The 20,844-nt window shown below is 42.9% G+C and overlaps 2 pseudogenes; one reads left to right on the top strand and one right to left on the bottom strand.

Moving 5' to 3' along the window:
• Positions 1 to 341: 341 nt before the first annotated feature.
• On the top strand, positions 342 to 1,831 carry LOC147981866 (uncharacterized; annotated as a pseudogene).
• A 1,287-nt stretch (positions 1,832 to 3,118) lies between these two features.
• LOC147981865 (uncharacterized) lies at positions 3,119 to 4,765 on the bottom strand (annotated as a pseudogene).
• Between the last annotated feature and the right edge of the window lie 16,079 nt (positions 4,766 to 20,844).

Genomic DNA, 20,844 nt, shown 5'->3' with positions numbered 1-20,844 from the left:
GGGAGGGATTTCTCAATGCATGCAGGCCATTCATTGGTTAGTTACATGTTTCCTTGCTTTAATTAGAATGTTTCTCAATGTTCATGCCACATTTGCTTGTAGATGACAACTTTATACATGTTTGTTGTTTGCATCTAAATGTAGGTGTTAATGGGTGCTTTATCAAGCTGAATACTGGTGCTCAAATCCTAGCAGCCACTGGCAGAGATGGCAATAACAACATATTTCCACTTGCATTTGCTATAGTTGGACAAGAGGACACAGCAAACTGGTGTTGGTTTCTACACCAACTGAGGATATGTCTAGGAGGAGAAGTTGGTAAATTTGGCCCTTACACTATCATGTCTGATAGACAGAAGGTATGCATCTCCTTGTTTATTTATGCATATAAGTTATGTTGTAGATAGTAGCTTCATCATGTGCTTGTTTATCTTTATGCATATAAGTTATGTTGCATATAAGTTTCTGCACACAATCAGTAGCTTAGTGTTATATTATGTGAACAGGGGCTACTAAATGCAATAAATCAAGTATTTCCAAACTGCCATCAAAGATTTTGCCTTAGACACCTATATGCAAATTTCCAAAATGCTGGCTTTAGGGGGGAAGATCTAAAGAAATGCATGGATAATGCCAGTTATGCTTATAACTAGTACAAGTTTAACATTGCAATGAATGATCTCAAAAATGAGAGTGAGGAAGCTTGGAAGTGGCTGAGTGGAATACCCAAACAACATTGGGCTAGGCATGCTTTTGACACCAACTGTAAGACAGACTTGGTTGTTAACAACCTGTCAGAGGTGTTCAACAAGTACATCTTAGATTTCGGGAAAAAACCTATTAGGACTATGGTTGATGGTATTAAGGACAAACAGATGGTGAGGTGGCATAGGAATAGAGAGAGAGGAAAGGCAGCTATGTGGGAGATCACACCCCATTATGCTGAGAAGCTAGAGGTGGAAAAGGAAAGGGCCAGGTACTGCAAACCCATTCAAGCAGGTGTAAATCTATGGCAAGTGACCAGTGGGCAGCAAACACATCCAGTCAACTTGGACATGCATACATGTGGTTGTAGAAAGTGGGACCTGTCTGGCATACCATACAACCATGCTGTATCTGCCATTAACAAGGCAAAAAGGTTTCCAGAGGACTATGTTTCTATATTCTTCAAAAAAACCTTTTTACATAGCATCCTATGAGCCTATGATATATCCTGTCCCTGGTGAACATGACTGGACAAAGACAGCTAGCCCAGACATAGATCCACCTGATTTTCATGTGAAGAGAGGAAGGAAAAAAGAGAAGAGGATAAAGGGCAGGTTTGAAGTTCCAAGGCCAAAGGACAGTTCTAGAATGGCCACTATAACATGTAGTAATTGTGGACTTCAAGGACACAGGTACACCAACTGCAAGGTTCAACTGAAACCAGAGCTGGCTATGAGGAAACACAAGCATGTGGTAATCCCTTTTTAATTAGTTCTATGGTTTCTTGTACTGTATTTTTAGTAAATACCATGTTTGACTTACTAACATGTTTCTTTTTGTTTGCAAGGCACCTGCAAGATCAAGGAATGCTCATGAGGCTACTCCACCTGCAAGATCACAACCCGCACCTGCATCTGGTGGTAGATCTGCTTCTGCAAGGACATCTAGGGCTAGATCTTCTACTGCAAGGGCATCTGGGGCTAGATCTGCTTCTGCAAGAGACCAAAGGCCATTCTTTGCTCCAAGATCTGCCTCTGGAGCTTCAACTTCCGGTGCATCTGATGACCCAATAAATCATTCTGGATGGATGTCCTTTTTTAATGCCAGTAGGGGAGGAAGGAACTGATTGTCATGAGGGTGCATCTGGGTTATGCTACTTGAAACCAGTTTGATGAGTACTAAGTTATATGAACTAAGTTTGTGTTCATCTTGGTCATGTGCATCACATTTTGAACTATGTTATGTGTGCATCTGGGTTATGTTTGTGAACAATGTTATGAAGTGATGACTACTAAGTTTGTTATGAAGTTATGTGAACTAAGTTTGTTATGATGTGATGAGTACTAGGTTTTTTATGATGTGATGATTACTATGTTTGTTATGAAGTGATGATTACTAAGTTTGTTATGATGTGATGTGTACTAGGTTTGATATGATGTGATGAGTTTAGGGGTTTAGGGGTTCTCGATGTCGACGGAGCCTAAATGGCTAACCACTATGGTTTAGGGGGTTCTCGATGTTGATGGAGCCTAAATGGCTAACCACTATGGTTTAGGGGGTTCTCGACGTCGACGGAGCCTAAATGGCTAACCACTATGGTTTAGGGGGTTCTCGATGTCGACGGAGCCTAAATGGCTAACCACTATGGTTTAGGGGGTTCTCGATGTTGATGGAGCCTAAATGGCTAACCACTATGGTTTAGGGGGTTCTCGACGTCGACGGAGCCTAAATGGCTAACCACTATGGTTTAGGGGGTTCTCGATGTTGACGGAGCCTAAATGGCTAACCACTATGGTTTAGGGGGTTCTCGATGTTGAGGGAGCCTAAATGGCTAACCACTATGGTTTAGGGGGTTCTCGACGTCGACGGAGCCTAAATGGCTAACCACTATGGTTTAGGGGGTTCTCGATGTCGACGGAGCCTAAATGGCTAACCACTATGGTTTAGGGGATTCTCGATGTTGATGGAGCCTAAATGGCTAACCACTATGGTTTAGGGGGTTCTCGACGTCGACGGAGCCTAAATGGCTAACCACTATGGTTTAGGGGGTTCTCGACGTTGACGGAGCCTAAATGGCAGCCACTATGACAGCAACTATGGCTTAGAGTAACCACTATGACAGCAACTATGACAACAACTTAAATCATGTAACATATCAACTAAGTAGACAAGCAACTCAAATCATAAAGGATAGCTTCATTCAACATAATTAATAGATTCTTACACAACATACTAGAGTTCAACTTATGTCACAACTTAAAGCAACAACATAGTTCCAACTTAGTTCACAACTACACATCCATAGTACATAACTTAGTTCACAACAACACCATACTTCACAAAAGGTCAGCAAAGCAAGCATTCTTCTTCTTCATGTTGATCTGGATCTTGCTCTTGCTCTTCCTCTACATCTTCATTCTGACAAGATGTCCAGGATGCCCTTCAATTTCTGCTTGTTCTTCTCCTCTAACTTCAACAGTTCAGCAATCTGAATCTTTAGCTGATCCCTCCTTGCTGTGAGCTTGTCATGCCCCTTCTTGAGATCACCCATGTGAAGGACCAGCTAGGTGTTCTCCTGGGTGAGCTTTTCCTCAGATTTTTTGAGTTCATCAACCTGGAATTTGAGGTTCCTGATGGATGTACTAAGCACTTCCTTCTCTTTTAGATGATTGAACTTCAGGTTCCTGATGCAAGTGCCTTGAGATTGTGTCAGGTTCATCAGTACTTTATACTTCTCCTGCAGCTTGAAGATCTCTGCACCTTTCTTCTCCATCTCTGTCTTCATGTCAGATACAACTGAATCAGCAACATGCACATTCTGCATCTTAGCCTACAAATGACTGAAATCTACCATCCTATCCTCTTGAACATTGAACAGTTGGTGCACATCTTCAACCAATTTGTCATAGTTGGCCTCTAGATTGTTTTTTTCTTCAGTCAAATGGTGAATAGAGAGTGAACTCTCCAGGTTATCCTTCCTCCTATCACTCTTGCTGTCATGATACATTTCCCATAGCTTCAACAAGGCATTCTGCAAAGTAGGAGGCCACTCTGGGTCAACCCAGAGAACAATACCACAGTTGTCATCTTCCTGCAATATAAACAAACATAGCCACTCCAGGTTATCCTAGGTAATTATTGAAGCAATAAACTTTGAGCAACTGGCTTTAAATAATAACTGAACTTTGAGTATCTAACTTTAAACAATGAAATACAAATCAAATCAACTTTAAGCATTTGCCACTCAATTAAATAATGAACTTTAAGCATCAACTTTAAGCATCTTTGAGAGGTTCAGGATTTAATAATCTAGCCAATTAAAGAATGAACCTCTGACACTAAACACTCACTGGATTTTGAGCTTCTGACATTAAACAATCTCTATGACACTAAACACTCACCGAATCTCTATGACACTAAACACTCACTGAATCTCTATGACATTAAACAATGAAATAATTGGCAACTTGTGAACTAAACAATGATCTGCACTACAAACTAAGCTGTTGACCAATTATAAAATTACTGGCCAAATCAACACATTTTCTAATCCAATGATTAGCATCAGTAGTACAAAATGGCTACAAAATGACCATCACAGCTACCCAATTAAACAACAATACTGATTAAACATTGTGCATCAGCACATGGCTAGATTAAACAACATGATATCTATGCACTCCACAATTCTATGCACATGGCTAGACTAAACAATACTATTAACAAAGAGATTTGTATAGAATCTTACACTCTTAGGACACACTAAGAACCTCCTGCCCGTGTTAAATGCTTCAAATGCTACACGCCTCTCAGCCGCCACACCATGCTGATGGCAAAGAACGATGGGTGTTGTCTCAATGCCACTGTAGTCTTGGTCTTCAATGCTAGCAGGGATCTAGAGGAGCAAAAGGAAGAGACAATCCCCAAATCAAATCAAATCCCCAAATCAGAGAAACCTAACCCTAACCCTAGCTCAACAACTCACCCGGTAATGCATGGCTTCGTCGTCGGAGAGGTTCATGTATTGAACGTTGGAGTCCTGGCTGCTCTCGTCCTCCATGGTGCGATGGCGAGCCGGTTGAGGTGGTGGCGGCGGCGAATCAAAGAGAGAAGGGAGAGCGAGACTGAGCTCGAGGGAGAGTGAGGACCGACCGACAAAAGATCCGACCGAGACCGCTTAGACCACCGCACCAGCCTCGTCCTAGTCAGATCATCGGGCACGCGCCGATTGGCCACCGTGTCACCTGACTGGTGGGCCCAGTCTGTCAGATACATGGTCAATACACACTTATACGTCTGTCAGCCCATTTTGTAACGGTTAGGCCGAATAGTGGTACTGAACTGCGACATGCACGAGCAACGGTACTGACTCGTCACAACGTGTGCAAGTGTGGTACCAACGTGCAATTAACTCCTCTCGGACGAAGAAAACCTTGCGCAGTCGAAGCCGAGGAGGTGGCGCCCCTGCGTCCGCGACGGTTCTTAGAAGATGAGGAGGAGGAGGAGGAGGTGGAGCCTGAGGTGCCACATCGGCGCCGGTTCCCGTGGTCACTTGAAGACGAGGAGGAGGAGGATGATCCTGAGGTGTCACCTTTCTTGTGGCCACTCGAAGACGAGGAGGAGGACGAGCCTGAGGTGCCAGCTGGGCGCTTCTTCCCGTTTGAAGACAACGAGGAGGACGACGAGCCTGACGATGTCGAGGAGGAAGAGTTCCCGCCGTGTCCCTGGTGCCCGCAGCCACTCGAACTCGAGGAGGAGGAGTGGAATGAGCAATCGTAATCGGCGCGGCGGCGTTCATCGGAGAGGACGTCGTACGCTTCTTTGGTCTAGCGGAAGCGGGCCGCGGCTTCGGCTCTAGAGGCGGCGCCGGCGTGGGCGTGGTGGTCAGGGTGGTACCGGTGGGCGAGGCGGAAGAAGGCGTTCTTAACGTCGGCCTTGCTGGCGTCGCGCGCGAGCCCCAGCGTCCCATAGTGGTCGTCCATCGACGGCAGTAGCGAGCTCTCCGCCTTTTCTTGCTCTACACGATTCACGATTGGGCCGGTCGACAATGGATGGGACTGCGGTCTTATGAATGGGTTTGGGAGGCATACTGCGAGTTGTACGCTAATTCAAATAAGGTAATTAAGCTCCGATCTTTCGTATAGAATGATTTCTCTCCCTTTTTGGGGATTTTTTTTTCCGGCCTCTGAGCGGATTTCATTCTCCGCCGAGGTTCGTCACCTTTACCCTTCCCATTTTCTTCAATTTTTCCACCGATCTGGGTTGTAGCTACTTTGCGTGATAAGCTTCGATCTTTCATACAGATTGATTTCTCTCCTTTTGGGGGGATTTTTTTCTGCCTCTTGGCAGATTTCCTTCTAACCACCGGTCCAAAGGGTTGGAGACATTAGTCCATGTCGACATAAAAATCAGAAGATGTCGAAGTCGTGGCACCAAGGTCCAACCACCTAACCCCCTAGAGCCTCGAGTGACAGACTAACTGCCAAAATCCTAATAGAGCCGACCGATCTTAGAGCATCTCCAGCCGTGCCCCCAACAGGCCTCCCCAGGCCACTTTTTCGGCGCTAGCGCGGAAAAAACGCCCCAGTCGTGCCCCTAGGACGCCGAAAATCGCCGGTTCGGCCCTTTTTTCCGTCCAGCGGTCACAGGCCGAACCAGCCGCACTGGGGAGCAATTGGGGGCTCCGGCGCAAGGGAAAAGCGTGGCTGGTCCACACCGTCAGGGGAAAAGTCAAGGTTTTCTTCCCCGACTCGCCTCCCACCCCCCGCGCCCTCGGACACCAGTAGCTATATCCCGGCGCCGCCCACCGCCCTACACCGCTAGATAGCCATTCTCCGCCGGAAAAATAGCAGCGCTTCACCGCGGCAGGCCCTCCAACAGCAGCTGGGCGTTTCCGGCCGCGGAGGCACGGTTTAGCGGCGGGTACACGCCCACCGAGCGCAAGGTGTTCGGCAATTTGCCTGCCTCGGCGATGGACTCGGATGACGAGGAAGCGCTCGCTGAGCTGCTGGAGGAGGAAGCCGAGGCCGACGTCCAGGAAGAAGAGCATCTCATGGTGCTCGCCGCCCTCGCCCAGCTGCTGGCGAGCAATGAAAAGCCGCGGCGAGGTGGCTCGGCGCCTGGGCGGGTGAAAGCAAAGAACCGGCATCGTCTCGAAGGCTACTGCATGCTCTACTCCGACTACTTCGCCGATGCTCCACTTCACGGTGAGAAAACATTTCGGCGCCGTTATCGGATGAGCCGAAAGCTCTTCCTCGGGATTGTGAATTCCATTCGGGAGTTCGACAACTAATTCAAGTGCAAGATGGATTGCACCGGCGCTCTTGGATTCACCTCCATCCAGAAGTGCACGACAGCGATGAGGATGCTTGCATATGGAGCTCCGGTGATTCACTCGACGACTATGGGCGCATGGCCGAGTCCACCAGCATAGAGTGGTTCTACAAGTTCTGTCGGGCAGTGGTGGCAGTGTTTGGACCACAATACTTGAGAACACCCAATGCGGAAGACACTGCTCGGATCCTAGCATAGAATGTAGCAAGAGGATTTCCTGGGATGCTTGGAAGCATCGATTGCATGCATTGGAAATGGAAGAATTGCCCATTTGCTTGGCAGGGGATGTACAAAGGCGGTTGCAGTGTGGTGCTTGAGGCGGTGGCCACACAGGACCTCTGGATTTGGCACACCTTCTTTGGTATGCCAGGAACTCACAATGACATCAACGTGCTGCAGTGCTCTCCTGTCTTTGCCAAGCTTGTTGAAGGTCATTCTCCTCCGGTGAACTTCGAGATCAATGGGCGGCACTACAACAAGGGGTACTATCTAGCTGATGGCATCTATCCGAGATGGTCGACATTTGTGAAGACGATCTCAAACCATGTGCCAGGAGGCAAGAACGCCTGGTTTGCGAAGGTTCAGGAGGCTTGCAGGAAGGATGTCGAGCGGGAATTTGGTGTGCTCCAATCTCGATTTGCTGTTGTCCGGTACCCCGCTCAGACCTGGTCGAAAGATTAAATGTGGGAGATTATGACTTGCTGTGTCATCTTGCACAAGATGATCATCGAGAGCGAGCAAGAAGACCAAGTGTTTAACACTGAACCATACTACAGGCAGGGTCCTCTAACCGAAGTTGATCACCAGCTACCGGCAACCTGGACTGCCTATCTCAGTATGCGTCAGGAGATCCGAGACCCACAGGTGCATCATCAACTGCAGCAAGATCTGATAGAGCATCTATGGAGGCTCAAGGGCGACGCCGGGCGCGACGTGTGATGAAATATGAGTTTTTATTTGTTGAACTATATAATTTGTATTGAACTATTTGTTGTTGTACTATTTTGTTGAAGTATTTGATATTTTTGTGATGAAATATGTGATAAAAAAATTTATGTGCATAATTGAAGGCCGAACAACGGCGAACCACACCGAATATAGGCCTATTGTCGTCCATATGGGCCCTTTATTCGCCGAAATGGGGCTGAAAAATGGGTCAATTTCGGCGCCTGGGGGCGAGCTGGGGCCGATGACTGGGCGCGAAACCGCCCCCAGCGCCGATTGCATCGCCAGCTCGCCCCCAGGGGACGATTTTTATGCGTCCTGGGGGGCCGAACGGCTGGAGATGCTCTTACAACACCTACCTTCACAGGCCCTACACCGGTGTTGGGTCGTACGTTGTCGAGGTAGGGAGAGACTGGAGATACCTTATTCCAATGCAATCACCGCCACCATCTCGTTAATGTCACCAGTGTTAAATTGTGATCCAAACTATACCGTATTGAACTACACGTAGTACAAACGATATGGGCCTTTGTGTTGGTACCGATGCGTACGAGTACAACTCGTTTACTTGTCCTCCAAAGACTCTCATGTATTGCCCTCTTATATACCTCATGTAGTCGCACATAAAGACGGCATGTCGTCTCGTACTTATAATACTCCTCCTCATAATGATTGCGCCTTCGTGCGTCCGTGGTTTTCTCCCGCAAGGGTTTTCACGTGAAAATCCGTGTCTCTCATATCTTGTTTATTCTTGTTATTATCTAACAAATGATATACAGAACCAAGTTTATGAATACAAGAATTGAGACAAGAGATTAGGGTTTGGCTGTGCGCACCGCCGCCGTCCTGCGATCTCCGGATCGGAGACTGTTTCCGGTGTGAGCTGCTATACGAGCCGCTGCAGCCGCAAGTCGCCGAGACCGATAGAATTTTTTGCTGCTGATCCATTTACTAATCGAGTAGTCCACCGAGGCTTCCGCTACCCACAGCCGTCAAATATCAAGTCGCCGTGTCGGCCGTCTCCTGTGCACGTGATAATCTGCTGCACTAGCGCATCACGGCCGAGGCTTCGGGAGCAAAGGATCTGGTCAGACGTCACATCCTCGCGCAAAGACCGACCGTTTGTACGGCGCCCATCACGCAAGCCGCCGAGATCCGCTGCTGCTCTACGTATTCCCTCCGTTTCTTTTTAGCCTGCATATAAGATTTGGTGAAAGTCAAACTTCATAAACTTTGACTAACTTTATAGAATAAAATATCAACATTTATAATATGAAATCAGTATTACTATATGCATCATGATATCAATTTTCATAACATATAGGTTTAGTATTGTAGATGTTGATATCTTTTGATATATATTTGGTCAAACTTTGCATCGCTTGACTTTGACCAAATCTTATATGCAGACTAAAAGAAACGGAGGAAGTACAACATCAAGTCCTGAGGCAGCCCTAATACTACTCGTGTCAAGCATCAGATCGGAGTTCTAGTACTACTACAGTACCGTAGAGATATCCATCCACTCACGTGAAGGCTAGTACTGTTGAGTACTACTCCCTCCGTCCGGGTTTATTAGGCCTAAAGACAATTTCTCTTAGACCAAGGCACATAGTAATTTGTTCACATTAATTCTTCCATTCCACTCCCAATGCACTCTCTCACATGCATGCAGCCAATGAAAAAGCACACATGAAGTGCATTAACTTTTCAGCCATGGCACCAACAACAATAGCTTTCAATACAACCAACGAAATGGTTGCATGCATGGACCTTTCCAACGTGGGGCCTTATAAAAGGGGACATGCTTGTGATGCTGAGAGGCCTAATAAATCCGGATGGAGGGAGTAGTAGATCAGATTTATTTTCTCATCTGATTGCTACGTCCACATGAAGAGCTATCAGGTGCTATCTTTTTTTATTCTTTGCTCCGCAAATTAATTCTATCAAGGATTTTTCTACCGGCTTGTACTATTTTGTGTACATAGATTTATCAACTCATGGCATCCATGAAGTACGATCTTCCGCTGCTGGACCGTGACACAAGTTTACTCTATGGCAAGTCAAGATGTGGGCGTTGTTGACACAGTCTGACTATGATGAAGCACTGGATAGTTTTGGGAAGAACCGAATTGAGGACTGGATTGATGAGAAGAAAAGAATTGATTGTAAGGCTTTGTCACAAATTCAACTCCATTTGCATAATAATATTTTGCAGGAAGTTTTGAGCGAGAAAATTGTCGCCGCTCTATGGTTAAAGCTGGAAGCGATTTGCACGACTAAAGATCTCACCAGCAAGATGCATCTGAAGCAAAAATTATTCCTGCACAGCTTACCCGAGGGATGTAATGTTTTGAATCATATTTCAGAATTTAAGGAGATTATATTCGATCTAGCTACAATGGAGGTTAAGTATGAAGAGGAAGATACTGCTTTAATGTTACTTTGTTCACTGCCAAGTTCTTATACCAATTTTAGAGACACCATATTATACAGTCGTGATACTCTCACACTTAATGAAGTTTATGAAGCTTTGAACTCTAAGGAGAAGATGAAATTAATGGTGTCTCATGATGGTTCAAGTTCATCCCAAGCCGAGGGATTATCTGTTCGTGGCAGGACAAAGGAGAAGAACTCACATAATGGAAACAGAGACAAAAGTAAGAACGGCTACAGGGGCCGGTCGCAATCCAGAGACAAGAAGTATTGCAGGTATTGCAAGAGAGATGGGCATGACATCTCATAGTGTTTCAAGTTGTAGAATAAAGAAAAGAGGAAAGGTTACAAACAAGGTGAAAATTCTGCTAATGTTGCTCGTGATGATAGTTCCGATGATGCTCTTGTCATTATTGCTGGATGTGCTGAGACCAATGATGAGTGGGTACTTGACACCGCATGCACTTTTTATATGTGTCCACATAGAGATTGGTTTAATACTTTTGATTCCACTACTTCTGCTGGTTCCGTTTTGGGTTTTGATAATTCACCATGCAAGATTGAAGGCATAGGTTCCGTTCAAATCAAGATGTTTGATGGCATAATCAGAAATTTGACAAATGTTCAGTATATCCTGAAGATGAAGAGAAATCTTATCTCTGTTAGTGCCCTTGATGCAAAGGGGTACAAGTATTCAGGTGGAGATAGTGTTTTGAAGGTCACCAAAGGCTCCCTTGTTGTGATGAAAGGTGACTTAAGTTCGACCAATGGTCTTTATTACCTTCGAGGTTCTACCGTTTCAGGTAACGCTACTCCAGTTATTTCAAAGAATTTTGATTGTGATGCTGCTAACCTTTGGCATATGCGTCTTGGACATATGAATGAACTTGGTTTAGTAGAGTTAAATAAGAGAGGTCTTCTTGATGGATATGAACCTAGTAAATTGAAATTTTGTGAATATTGTATTTTTGGCAAGCACAAGAGGGTGAAGTTCAAAACTTCAACTCATACAACCGAAGGTATTCTTGATTATGTTCATTCTGATTTATGGGGACCATCTCGAAAAAAGTCACTAGGTGGTGCTAGTTACATGCTTACTATTATTGATGATTATTCGAGAAAAGTTTGGCCTTATTTCTTAAAGCATAAATATGAACCATTCTCAGCATTTAAGGAGTGGAAGATTATGATTGAAAGACAAACTGAAAAAAGGTAAAAATACTTCGCACTGAAAATGGTATGGAATTCTGTTCTAAGAAATTTATGAATTATTGCAAGTCTGAAGGCATTGTCACACATTACACCGTTCCTTATACTCCTCAACAAAACGGTGTTGCTGAGCGTATGAACAGGGCCATTATTTCCAGAGCCCGTTGCATGTTGTCCAATGCAGGTTTGCATAGGCGTTTTTGGGCTGAGGCCGCTTCCACTGCTTGTTATCTGATTAATCGTTCACCATCTATTGCTCTTAATAAGAAAACTCCAATTGAGGTATGGTCTGGTTCACATGTTGATTATTCATAGTTGAGAGTTTTTGGTTTCACTGCTTATGCTCATGTTGATAATGGAAAGTTGGAGACTAGGGTTGTTAAGTGCATCTTTCTTGGTTATAAGTCTGGTCTTAAAGGTTTTAACTTATGGAATCCTGAAACCCAGAAGGTTGTTATTAGCAGAAATGTTATCTTTAATGAATCTTCTATGTTACATGATGTTTTATCTACTAATGTTCCCGTTGAGAGTGAACAGCGGCCTATGTTCAGGAGCCTACTATTCAGGTGGAGCATGTTATTGATTCAGGTGATACATCTGGTAATGAAATTGTTGATGCACATGATGAACCCGTCGTTAGTGATGATCATGTCACTCCCACTCCAAATCAACCTATTGTTCCACCCAGTTGGAATCTTGCATGTGACAGAGTTAGGCAGGGTATTAATAAACCTGACAGGTTGATTGAAGAGTGCAATGTTGTTTCTTTTGCTTTATCTGTTGCAGAAGAAATTGAAGATAATTCTGAGCCTTCTTCATATTCCGAGGCTATTATTTCTGGTGATAGTAATAAGTGGATGACCGCTATGCATGATGAGATGGAATCACTTGAAAAGAATGGCACTTGGGATTTAGTAAGATTACCTAGAGAGAAGAAACCTATTCGTTGAAAGTGGGTTTTCAAGAGGAAAGAAGGTGTTTCTGCTAATGAAGAGACAAGATATAAATCAAGGTTAGTTGCTAAAGGTTACAGTCAGATTCCAGGTATTGAATATAACGAAGTCTTTTCTCCTGTTGTGAAGCATAGCTCTATTCGCACTTTACTCAGTATTGTTGCCATGCATGATTTTGAGCCTGAACAATTGGATGTTAAAACTGCATTCTTACATGGAGAATTAGAAGAGGATATTTATATGGAACAACCTGAAGGTTTTGTTATTCCTGGAAAAGAAAAGCTTGTCTGTAAGATAAAGAAATCTCTTTATGGATTGAAGAGCAATACCCTAGACAGTGGTACAAGAGATTTGACACCTTTATGCTCTCTCAAGGTTTCAAAAGGTCTAATTATGATAGTTGTGTTTATTTGAAAACTGTCAATGATTCAACTATTTATTTGCTCCTTTATGTTGATGATATGCTAATTGTTGCAAAGAGTATGTCAGATATTGATGAACTAAAGAAGCAGTTGAGTAATGAATTTGAGATGAAGGATTTGGGTGCAGCAAAGAAAATACTTGGCATGGAAATATCCAGAGATAGACCGTCTGGAAAAGTATATCTAAGTTAGAAGGGGTATATTGATAAAGTTCTTCGTCGTTTTAATATGCATAATGCCAAGCCAGTAAGTACTCCGTTAGCTGCACACTTCAAATTATCATCAGCTTTATGTCCTAAGTCAGATGCAGATATTGAGTACATGTCTAGAGTTCCCTATTCGAGTGCAGTTGGTTCACTTATGTATGCCATGGTTTGTTCTTGTCCGGATTTATCTTATGCATTGAGTGTTGTCAGTAGATACATGGCTAATCCTGGAAAAGAGCATTGGAAAGCAGTTCAGTGGATTTTCAGATACCTGCGTGGTACTTCTAATGCTTATTTACAGTTTGGGAAAACTGGAGATGGACTTGTTGGTTTTGTTGATTCTGATTTTGCTGGTGATTTGGATAAGAGAAGATCGCTCACAGGTTATGTTTTCACCATTGGTGGTTGTGATGTGAGTTGGAGAGCAACTTTGCAGTCTATTGTGGCTTGTTCCACTATTGATGCCGAGTATATGGCTATTTCTAAGGCATGCAAAGAAGCTATCTGGTTGAGAGGTTTGTACACTGAGCTTTGTGGAGATTCATCTTACCCTACCATATTTTCTGACAGTCAAAGTGCTACATATCTTACAAAGAATCCAATGTATCATGAGAGAACAAAGTACATTGATGTCAGATTTCATTATATTTGAGATGTTGCTGGAGGCGATTTGAAGGTATGCAAGATACGTACTCATGATAATCCTGCCGATATGATGACAAAGCCAGTTTCGACCAATAAGTTTGAGCTTTGCTCAGGCTTAGTTGGTATTTCTCACTAGTCCTATGGACTTTCATGCACAAGGTGTTTATACTGATTTGGATGGAGTTATTTATTTTCTTCGACTACTGGAGGGAATTTGGATCAAGGTGGAGATTGTTAAATTCCGATCCAAACTATACCGTATTGAACTAGACGTAGTACAAATGGTGTGGGCCTTTGCGTTGGTACCGACGCGTACGAGTACAACTCATTTACTTGTCCTCAAGGGACTCTCATGTATTGCCCTCTTATATACCGCATGTAGTCGCACCTAAAGACGGCATGTCGTCTCGTGCTTGTAATACTCCTCCTCATAGTGATTGCGCCTTCGTGCATCCGTGGTTTTCTCCCGCAAGGGTTTCCACATAAAAATCCATGTCTCTCGTGTCTCGTTTATTCTCGTTATTATCTAACAACCAGAAAACCAAAACCTAGGCGAAGTAGGCACCTACTAGAAATAAGAGAAAAAATATAGGGATGAGTGCCCACTCCTCTTGCCACCACGGGGCAGTCAGGTGGGGGAGAGGAGGGAGCCGAGGCGGTGGCATGGAGGAGGCTTTGGGAGGAGTGGTATCAAGGTTTCCATGGAAGTTATTCGTGTGTGTCCACTTTTATAAAGACGAGAGCAAACGGAAGGCACTGGTGTAAGCAAGAAATCAACCTAGAATAGTTTGATAGGAGACCTAAAATTAATTGTATTTCTTTATAAGATTTCAGTTTATCTCTTGGCAAACATGGATGTGTGAGTCACAAACTTACAATGGTGTTCTCTTTGTCTTGTATGTCAAGTGGCCAATGCAAAATGATGATGTGTAACTACATTTATAGTAATGCGTTCTAGGGATATGGTTAAAGTTAGAAATTTTCATGCCCCCCCCCCTTTGAAAGTAAGTTTGAGAACTTTATTTTGATTTAATAAAGAAGGGTTTTTCCCACAAGGAGATGGTGAGGAATCTGTAGAACTTGTCTGCAACTCTTAAACTCTTGAAGTGACTACCTTATAGCAACATCATAGAACACATCAACCACAAATAGAAAAATATAGGGTTACAATGGATCAACTTCATGAATCCTTCAAGTGGGGGGGGGGGGGGAACGAGTCCAACAATTGGCTATAAAACACCTGAAAATCTTGACAAAGGTAATGCATTCCATGATCCAGTTCACCATGGTAGCAGAGAAAACCAAAGTAGTAATATTCCTCTAAAAAACAAATCAAGACGGGCATTCATCGCCATCTCAGATTTTTAAGCATAAAATGTTGCACCATCATCTCTAATTGCATGGTGAGCATTAAATCACTAAAAGTCAATGAGAGTGTTATCCATGTATGATCATTCTACTTGGGGATAAAAGCACTTTGAGTAAGACAGATCGTACCATCCAAAACTGGTCTATAATGTTCAGTGTACTCTTTGCATCACTTTGCATAGGACATTTCATAGACTAATGGGCCTGGAATCTTTAACCTCCATCAGACTATCCTTTTTTGGATTTAGGACGATAGGAGTGTCATGAACTCCACCTCGCATAATAAAAGAGATAGAAAAACAACTTCACCACACAAATAATGTTGACCCTAGCACCTCCCAATTCTCTTTGTGAGAACCTCGTCAGAAATCTATCTGTACTCACGCCTTTAGCAGGCCAACCTAGAATATGGAAGTAATTAGTAAAATGTTTACAAAGCAACAATCATATATTTGTCCAATTTTGATTTAATAAGGTGAAACATGCCAAACTGATCAACATTTTCATCAAAATTATATAGAGTTTTGAAGTAGTCGTTGTTTCGTTGAGTTTGGGCATCTTTTCTGTCATTTGATCATTATGATTCCGAAGAGTAGTGGCATTATTTTTCTTCGCTCCCAAGAGGCTTTCTGATGGAAATAAGTTGTCTTCTAGTCTCTTTTTAACCACTACGGGTGAGTCTACAGATCCAGGCGCAACCGGATGCAAATGACTTGCAAATGGGGCATGCCATGCAGGCAGCCAAATTACGCAACATTGGAGCCACTATAGGTATGTACTCCCTCCGTTCCGAATTACTTGTCTTGAATTTGTCTAGATATGGATGTATCTAGACTCATTTTAGTGCTAATACCTCTGTATCTAGACAAATCTAAGACAAGTAATTCAGAACGGAGGGAGTAGGTTAATAACAGTTCTTCAGTATTACATTTTTCTGAGGACGAAATAGTTAACAATGCGGATAGAATAGGGATATCTCTTGGTTCAAATAGTTGTTAGGTTGCCAGGTCTGTTAATGATTTGCTAGCTTGAGGCAGATAGAGCGATGGAAATGCTAAAATACATTACGGTTGTTAAACCAATGAAAGAAAGTGAAGTTAATGTGTTGAGAGTATGGCCTCTAGAATGTCTTTGCGAGGATCTAGGGCCGACTAGTGTTTCAGATGGGGTAGCTTTGGATGTAGAGGAGCAAGCGGCCCCTTTACACCCAGAAGAGAGCTTTGACACTTACCTCAGTCATGCGGACTCTGAGTTAGTGGCTTAGTGCTGGACAAGCCAAAGCACACATGGAAGAGGAATGTACACGACATGTCTGCGGTGCGATGAAGTGCGAGAATTAAATTCAAAAGAAAATTTTGTGATGAAAAATGACAGGCATTTTATGGAATACCAAATGTCTTGCGGACTTGGCTAAGTGTAGGTTTCTAGCGGAAACGTCAAGGGAGAAAAAGTTGGATTTAATTGCTTTGCATGAGACTGGATGTGATAATTTTACATCCCAGTTCCTCGACACGATATCTGGTGGATTGGATTATGAATTGCATTGCCTCCCACCGCGGGAAAGATCTGGCGGGATCTTACTGGTGGTTAATTGCAAATAATTCGAGGTCGTAAATGTCATTCTGGGTGACTTTGATGTCAAATTTCATATGCGATGCAAAGTTGATGGTTTCAGATGGGCTCTGGTTTTGGTGTAGGACGAGGCACAACCTGAATTCAAACTTGATTAGTTGGCAGACCTGGTGTGGGTTTGTGGGGATGACAGGTTGCCCATCTTGGTTGGTGGTGACTTTAGTATTATCAGACAGGGAGACGAAAATAATAATAATAATAATAATAATAATAATAATAATAATAATAATTTCATTGGTAGATGGTTGTTTATGTTTAACGCTATTATTGAGAGTCTAGACTTTAGAGAAATTTATCTCACAGGCAGGCAATACACTTGGGCAAACAACTTAGTGAATACAATGTACGAGAAGTTGGATCAAGTTCTAACAAGTGTGAAATTTGAGCATAAGTTTCCTCACTTGGGCAAACAACTTAGTGAATACAATGTACAAGAAGTTGGATCAAGTTCTAACAAGTGTGAAATTTGAGCATAAGTTTCCTCTAGTAACAAATGGGGTTGTCCGATCATATACCCCTATTTGTTGACTCTAGTGATGCGACTCACATTGCAACAAAAATCTTCTCTCCTTCGAACTATCATGGTTTGAAAGGGAGGACTTTATTTAGTTGGTCAGCATAGAGTGGGCTAAAAAATAGTGGGGAATCTAATGTAGAAACAATGCAACATAATATTAGACACTTTAGAAAGTTCCTGCAGGGCTGGGCTAAAGATGAGAGTGGTAGAAATAAAGTGGAGAAAGAGAGGCTTCTTAGGCTCATCAACGACCTAGATCTAAAGGACGGGGTGAGCACTCTCGATGTGGCTGAAAGTATGGCCAAAAGGGAGGCCAAGGAGAAGCTAGCGAAGCTTCTCAGAGAAGAGGAGATGAAATGAGCACTCAGAGCAAAGGTTCGACAACTGGTTCAAGGGGATAATAACACCTAGTTTTTCTATCTAATTGCGAATGGAAAACACGAAACTAGAAAATTATCCAACTTGAACATGATGATGGTACAATTGCAGGGCACGAGAACCTAAAATTGTATATCTCAAGCTTCTATAAAAAAACTCTTGGGTCGTCGGTTGAGAATATGTTTCCCTTCATGAGGGTGCGGCTGAGGATATTTCCCAGATTAGTCCCAATGAGAATGAGGTGTTCATTGCTCCTTTTACAGAAAAGGAGGTGTTCGAGGCGATAGCACAAATGAAAAATAGTAAGTCAGGTAGCCCAGATGGATTCCTAGTAGAGTTCTGTAGGATGTGTTGGGAGATCATTAAAGGGATTTTATGTCCATGTTCCATCATCTTTTTATGGCCAGCTTCAACTATTCAAACTCAATTTTGGGACAATTACTTTGTTATCAAAGAAGGAGGAGGTGGCTTGCATTGAGAAGTTTAGACTGATCTGTTGCCTCAATGTTAGTTCTACAAAATTTGGTACTAATCGCCTCACACAGATTACATTAATGACGGAGTTGTCTTCAAAGTGGATTTCGAGAAGGCGTATGATAAAGTTAGGTGGCCTTTTGCAACAAGCTTTGTGTATGAAGGGTTTTGAAGCGGCCTGGAGGAAGCATGTCAAATCCGTTGTACAAGCGGGAAGCATCAGGATCGAAGTTAATGATGATATAGGTCATTATTTTCAGACGCAAAAGGGACTCGGAGAGGGGGATCCGATGTCTCCCATCTTGTTCAATGTCGTTGCTGATGTATTGGTGGTCGTCATTGGTAGGGCCAAGGTTCAGGTAGGATGGATCATACCACATCATCTTGATGGGGGTGCTCATACTACAATACGCCGATTACATAATTGTTTTCACGGAGCATGATTTGATAAAACCTAGAAATGTGAAGCTGGTTCTATGTCTTTTCGAACAATTGTCCGGACTGAAAATCAATTTCAATAAGATTGAACCATTCTACATTGGACGCGCCAAGGACGAACAAAAAGATTATAGACAGTTGTTCGGTTGCGGACTGGGATCCTTACCTTTTAGCTACCTAGAGATCCCAAACCACCACCGTAACAAGCTTATTTCTTATGGAGGTCGTTTAATTCTTATAAATTCCTTCCTTACAAGCATATATTGATGTTTTTGTCCTCCCAAATACCCATAGGGGTGCAGAAATGGTTGGACTTTTACGATCACGGTTTTTTGGCAAAGTGATGAGAATAAATCTAAGTACTGACTAGCTAAGTGGGATATACTTTGTAGACCGAAAGACCAAGGGGTTTTGGGTATCGGAGAATCTTCAAGTAAAGAACAAAAGACTACTTAGCAAATGGCTTTATCGATTGTTTGTAGAGGAGGATGGTGTGTGGATACAGTTATTGTGTAACAAGTATGTGCATTCTAAACTCTGGCATAGGTAAGCAACCAAATGATTCTCCTTTTTGGAAGAGACCGGTGCAGACAAAGAATGCCCTCTTTAATAGAAGTAAATTCATAGTCAAAAATGGTCATACTACTAGATTCTAGAAAGACACTTGGCCGGGGGAGATGCCTCTAGCATTGCAGTATCCAACGCTATATTACATTGTACAACGTAAAGATATTTTCATAAGAACAATACTACTAGTCTATTTTCCCTTAAACATTCATTTCTAGTGGGTACTAGTGGGTGAACGTTCGGATAGATGGCTGCATTTAGTGCATAGATTGATAGAGGTTAACCTGTCTGATGTGCGAAATCCTCTACATTATAAACTTTCGATTTCTGACATCTTCTCAATAAAATCTATATGTATGTAGACGTGATTAACATTGGACGAATACCAAAGTCACATCATATATATTTCGAAAATTATAAGGTGTCATTAAAAATAAAGGTATTTATGTGGTTTATGCACAAGGGGGTGATTTTAACTAAGGACAAATTGGCGAAACATAGATGGAAAGGTAGTAAATGGTGTTGTTTTTGTGACCAGGACGAAACAATTCAACATATTTTTCTCAAATGCCCACTAACTAGGTTATTGTGACATATAATACATGTTTCCTTTAATGTCAGCCCACCCAATATATTTCCGTTTTGTTTGGTACCTAACTAAATGGAGCAGAGTCCAATACATTGGCAAAAATTCGAGCTAGAGTTTGTCTATTACTTTGTGCCATTTGGAATTGTCGGAATGATGTTATGCTTAACTGAACAAATATCACAAAAATTTGCAGGTTATCTTTTAGGCGTGTGGATGGATCCATGTATGATCGTTACTCAGTCGTCCGGAAGCCAGAGAGCATTTGGCCTTTGGGCGCAACCGCTGTGAGACGGTAGCATGGCTTATGTACAATCGGTTTGGATCGCGGTCCAATAATAGAATAAGTATTTTGTCATTTTGTCATATTTATGCCAGTTGCGGCATTTTACTTGTTTTTTGAGCTTGCTTCAGAACATAAGATGATCTACATACTTTGTTTGATATTTTATTTAATAAATTGGTTGTGTGCATCGCTTGATGCAGAGGCCGGGTAATCTTTCTTTTCAAAAAAAAAAACTACATCCTTTGACTCTTGTTTCCAAATGTGTCCTCTTTATAAAACAGTTCATCTCTTTGTGCTAATATAGTCTTACCTAGCAGCCGCACTATTCTTTCTACTAGGAGCTGCAACTCTCTGTCTTGCTTTGTCCAAGTCTTCTCGTTACATGACCAAAAAATTGCCCAGCAGGGAGCTTGCCCACGACGATTCCTTGTTAATCGGCGGTGTCCTTGATCTATGTATTTAGTAAGTAGCTGCGTGAGCTGGCTGCAGGTGGTCAGGAACTTTCGGTTTGACAGAGACTGGGGCATTGGGAGGCGGTATCTGTAGATGACATCGACTGAAGTAGGTACTCTAATTAACTTGACGATGACGTGATGGATGGCCGGATCGGTTGATCGTGTGACCGAGTAATTAACCAATTAGGCGTGAGAGAAGAGGAAGGTTCACAGCTTCGTGTACGCTAGAGGTTGGTACGCGAGATGTACGTGAGAGGTGCGACAGTGAGCAGTGTTACTTCTTTTTTGG

This window comes from Triticum urartu, chromosome 3A (genome assembly GCF_056163025.1).
Source record: "Triticum urartu cultivar PI428250 chromosome 3A, HENAU_Tu73, whole genome shotgun sequence".
Classification (NCBI taxonomy): domain Eukaryota; kingdom Viridiplantae; phylum Streptophyta; class Magnoliopsida; order Poales; family Poaceae; genus Triticum; species Triticum urartu.
Note: the sequence above shows the minus strand (reverse complement) of the source record. Positions and strands in the feature narration are given on the sequence as shown.